Genomic DNA, 5,670 nt, shown 5'->3' with positions numbered 1-5,670 from the left:
AGGCTTAACATGGAAAATCGCTAGGAAACGTGGAGAACTAAAGTTCATAAGTAAGTCCACGAGTTATTCTTTTTTATGTCTTTCGTATGTTTAGAGATGATAAAGGGTCAAAATACGTATCTTTATTTTGATCTTTATTTAAATGGTTATGTCTAATCCTTTCAATTATAAATGTAGAAAGATTTGGTTCATAAGTGGGGTCTAGATTTTGCTCTGCAGAAGAGGTAATTAACCACCTCTTTCATTTAATTTCGTCAATTTTTATGAAACAATACGAAGTTGAGCATGCACTCTCTTATTATTATTATTATTATTATTATTATTATTATTATTATTTTTGGTGAGATAGTCTGCACTTAAAAAGATCAAATTTATCTTATCAAAATAAACATAAAGAGTTTAGGATGCAATGGTCTTTTAAGAAAATGGTAATTTTGGTTCGAGATAGAAAGGGATTTTTTTTAATAAAAATGGTCCTTTTGGTTTGGCTCACATTTGTTTCAGCTCATATTTGGTTCATGCCATAACAAGTCTTTACAACGAAATGGTGATTTTGATTCGTATCAGAAATGGTTTTTTAGAAAATGATCGTCATAAGGAGTCTTTTTAATGAAATGGTGATTTTGATTCAGATCAGAAAGGTTCTTGTAGAAAATGATCATCTTGGTTCGGGGCAGTACGGGTTTACAGAAAATACTAACAAGTTATTTATAAGTAAACTTTTTTGTGATATTTTGTATCATATTACAACAATTTTACAACATTGTTGGTTTGTAAATTCTGTCATAGTGTTTGAAAAAAAAATAAAAGAAAACCTATGACTTTATTTGACTTGAATTGTTTAGAAAACTTAAAATGATGTCTATCCATAGCTTATCAAAATGCTTTATATATTTTAGGTTTTGTCTAAGAGCCAATACTCCTGTGTTGAAAAAGTCAAAACTGATTTTCTTTTGATCTTCACAATTTTTTTCACTAATTTATAGTATGCAAACGAATTTGTTGTGATGTTATGTTTGTAGGCTGAAGCTAATGATGATGTCACGGTGGTGGGGATGACTAGACCGAAATAGTTACCTAATGAACTCTTCTCTGACCTTGTGGTTTCTATTGCAACAAAATTACAATGCTTTCAGGTAAAAAAAAGAGGGACTAAAATACCCTTATGTTTTTTAATCTAGGGTGTAAACCAGCCAATCTCGAGCTTGTCTAGGCTTAAGCTCGACTTGTCTTGAGAAGCTCTTGACGTTTAGGTATAATAAAGTAGACCAAAATACTCTTATTCACATATTCAAAATACTCGTCTTGCCTTTTTTAAATTATTTTTATGCCTTTTATTTTATCTTTTTTTGAATATTTTTGTATACTTTGGTCAAAGTTCACTTTTTTTGTGTGGCTGACCAAATTTTTGTCAATGTTCACTTATGTACACTTTTATTGAAAGACTTGGTTATTTAGTTAGGCTAGCAAGCATAAGGGTATTTGAGTATAACTAAGATTATGGAGATGGGTATGAATATGGTATTGTTGTAGTTAATCATATTTAATATTTGGACATATTTAAAAAAATTAGATGTACATATTTGTATTCAGTTTTTGGGAAAGTTTTAAAAATGTACTTGATGTCCGTTTAGCACTAATTTTCTATTCTAAGACAACTGCATAGTTCTTTTGTTTTTGTAATTTTGTTAGGAGTAATAATCCTTTCGACCCACTAGAGATAAAACATATTTTTTATGGCTTACTATTTAACCTCACGTCATAAGAGTAATTTAAAATTAAATGCATTATTGGAGATTAAAAAAATAAAATTGTGCATATTTGAATTAAATTTTCGACTCATTTTTTAGATGTCCTTGATGTCGGTTTAGCAGTTCTTATTGAACAAAACTAAATGTCTTATTTGGTTTTTATCAGTTTGCTTTGGAGTTGGATCTTTCTTTACGGATCCGGAAGCCGCCGACAAAATACAAAGGCCGTGAGTGAGTACAGTGAAATTTGAAAGTCTTGGCCATCACTATTAGGGTAACTAACTAGGACAACAAAAAGTATAACTACTATTTAGTTACCAACAATAAACAACATCCAGCCAGGAAACTATGTTCATCTTTTCTAAATTACGGGGCAATTTATAGGTGCTTAATTTGAGTTATTTTTAAAAAAATGGTTCTAGGTATAGTTAGGTGTTTGACCGGTTCGGTTCCGGTTTTTTGTCCGTGTAGAGATGGAACCGGTCAACTAGTTGTAAAGTTGATGTTTGTTCGGAAATGTTTAGTGCCAATTTGATACATTCTCTTTGCCAGTGAAGTTTGATCTGTTTTGATTGATCTTGTTATAAAAATTGTTATAAAAATAGAAATTATATTAGGAAAAGTAACATTGGAGAGATCATCATTATATTCTCATTACTTAGATACCTACACAAAAAAAAAAAGAAAAGAAAAACCTTCACCAAGTAGACAATTCGTGCTTGAATCACTATTTAAGGTATTTAATATTTTATGCTACTATATTTTTTTTAGTGTCTGAATGTTTTTTTAAATAAATGTTTGTTAAACATACCTATTAGTTAGTTTGGTTAATGAGAATTTATTTGAAAGTTTCTCACCTAATTGAAGATTAAGTATGTTTGTTTAGTGTTTTAATGTTACATATGATTTTAAAATTTCAACTGTATATGGGTTTTCTAATAAAGCTTTCAAAGAAATATTTATTACAAACCTTTTAAACAAGTATATCTTACGAACATTTGTAAAATGTGAGACATGGACTTCTACTTGGTGATAGGAACCGACACGAGTCAAAATATTCTAACTTAACTTATTTTGGTACATGTTAATTTGATTTTTCAAATTTCAAAGATTATATTTATTAATTATTTTTTCAAGACCGTGTGTCACATGGGATATAAGCTAAGTATATATGTGTGTGTATGTATGTGTTTTATGAATGATAATCACGTATAAGTTTTTTTTTTTCTTAGGGTGAATGGATATAATGCCCAAAAAAAAATCTTTAAAGACAATCAACAGTAATAAAAAGTCGAACTTTACCTCGGCAAGAGTAGTAGAACCATCTTGCGCATAGATGGTGCAAGATCTTTTATCCCAATTTCCGATAATCTTACAATCACATCGGGCTTCTTCCTTGTTTTCTACTAAGAAAACATCTAGTTCTGTCTCATGTTTAGATGGTGAAGATTTCTTTACACTAAAAAGTAGATCTTTACTTGCCGTACTCTCTCCTTTAAAAGCTTGCCATCTCCCATGGATCGATCGGATCTAATCATAATAGAAAAGTAAGTTTATGCTACACAATTTCATACAATTTGGTCGATGTTAACCCATACCAACAATTTAATCAGGACAATAATAACTTTCATTTCATTGGAAAATGAAATCACACACAAAATTATCATTGGTTTACACTCAAATTACATTTCATTCATACTCAATTTCGCTCACAAGGAAGTTTTCCCATTTCGCTCATAATCTTCTATGCGAGTGAGGTCGAGTGTAAATCAAAGATGATTATGCAAATAGATTGGTACTAGGAATGGAAGTGAAAGTCATGAATGTGTTGTTTAAATTGTTAGTATGTGAGTTAAAAGTTTGCATATCAAAATCCAATTTGTCATTTTAAAAACGAACATTCCAAAGAAAATCATTTTTTAACCATATTATAAAATCTAATAACCAATTGGATTGTGGGATACATAATAAAAATCGACCGATAAAAAAACTACAACAAAAGGTACTCTTTAATAATTGAAAATTATTGGTTTAATATTCAGTTGAATCAATGGGTGTAAGTTTGTAGGTCATATCAAAAGAAGATCCAAAACTGACAACATAAACATAGTTTATGATCGTTTATACCTTATACGTCATTAACAAATTGGGATAAAAATTTTAATCTAAACACAAACATCAAAACTAAATTCATTCTTATTCATACAAATAAAAATTTACCTTTTTCTTGAAAGTTGAAAGTTAGAACAGGTTTGTCATTCGCGTTATATAAAATATGACGATCATGAAAGCTAAAGAGTGTGTCCTTGATCTTAAACATAATGTTGCCATTAACATCTATGATTGTGAAGTTTCCGTCTGAATTGGCAACCGCGGATTTCCTTTGAACTGCAAGATCCATTGTATATGGCTCAATGAATTGCACATCCACGACCACCATCATGAGATTGCTTGTTATGATCAGCGAACCTAATTGTATACCGATTGGATGATCAGGAGATATATAATATCCAGGTTTTGATTTCTCTTTTTGTTAAAACTAGCAATTTTCTACCAACAAAATTAATGGTCACATGTGTACATGCATTTATATGCATGTCAATATGAGGTATAGGGTTTTTCTTAGATGGTTAGAAGAATCAATGGTAAAAGATCTCAGCTCCCAAATTAGCATCATTTTAATTTGGCCAAATATTATTCTCAAAATATATCATCAAGAAATTGAAAGAAAATATTATATTTCATCATTCTCAAAATGCTCTAATTATTTTTCTAGAAACAACATAATCATCATAAATTTGAGCATAATGTGAAGCAATGCGTGGGTTCAAAAATTGAATGGTGTGCTGACCGTGATGGATGCAGGAATTTATGCCAAAAATGATCGGCCTAAACCAGGTCAAATCAAGATGGGTTAGACTAGAACAGGCCAAACCAAAATTGGCCAGATCAAAAGAATTACATTATAAAAACTAGGTAAAAAACTTTAAAGAACATAGTTCATTTAATAGAATACACACTTTGAAGAAGTACTTAGGCGTTGTTTGTTTTTCTGAAAAACTCTGTGCATCCTCTTTTTTCTGCGCCGTGCAGATCACCCGCATACATTGCCATCTACAGACTGTCTGTTTTCTCGAAGATGTTTCATTAAAAAACGTCTGCGCAAGCTCTACTTGTGCAGACTTGTCCCATCCAGGCATTCACTTATGAGATCTTATAAGGTCTGCAGAAGGTTGAAACGGTTGGAAAATATGGTGAATTGATAGGTGGTTTTATTAAACATGACTCATCAAGTGGTGAATTAAAGACTATACTCTTAATTGATGTTTTATGTCTCTTAACTAGAGTATTTATGTCACTTTATTAGAGGTTTAAATTCTAATATTAACTCTTTAATTAATAAGAGACTTTTCATCCATGCATGGCTTTATATAAGAGTTCTTTTGTGTCTCATTCATAAGAGAGAAAAAGAATTCTTAGAGAAGAGAGAACACTTGAAGACCCCATATATGAGAACCTATAAAGAGGAGTACTCTATACTCGTTTCCATCGCCATCTTATTCTTCCTTATTTCTTTTCAATAACACCAATATACCTAGTGCAATCTCGAGTGCGAGTGCCATCTCCGGCAGTACACACACTATTTTGGTTGTTGTACCCTAGGAGACAGACGACTCTTTAGTAGAGACCCGAAATCTGTTTTAAGGGAAGCGTATGTAATACTTGCCTCAACCACGCTTAATATATATTGTTTCTTTCATCTTTTATTTCAGTCAACGGGAGTTGATTCAAGAACAAGAATCTATAGCCATAACAAGGAAAATTAAGTCGAAGGTGAAAATATTCAATGGGTAGACGACTCAAGTCAAGAAGTTTATGTTGAAGCTTTTACCAAAGACGTCGGTTTGAATATTCATAT

At 31.1% G+C, this 5,670-nt stretch overlaps 1 pseudogene; it reads right to left on the bottom strand.

Moving 5' to 3' along the window:
- Positions 1–2,405: 2,405 nt before the first annotated feature.
- LOC143604473 (protein LURP-one-related 15 pseudogene) lies at positions 2,406–4,615 on the bottom strand (annotated as a pseudogene).
- Positions 4,616–5,670: the final 1,055 nt, after the last annotated feature.

This window comes from Bidens hawaiensis, unplaced genomic scaffold (genome assembly GCF_021521415.1).
Source record: "Bidens hawaiensis isolate Kalapana, Puna unplaced genomic scaffold, B.hawaiensis_p1.1 tig00065249_1, whole genome shotgun sequence".
Taxonomy (NCBI): domain Eukaryota; kingdom Viridiplantae; phylum Streptophyta; class Magnoliopsida; order Asterales; family Asteraceae; genus Bidens; species Bidens hawaiensis.
Note: the sequence above shows the minus strand (reverse complement) of the source record. Positions and strands in the feature narration are given on the sequence as shown.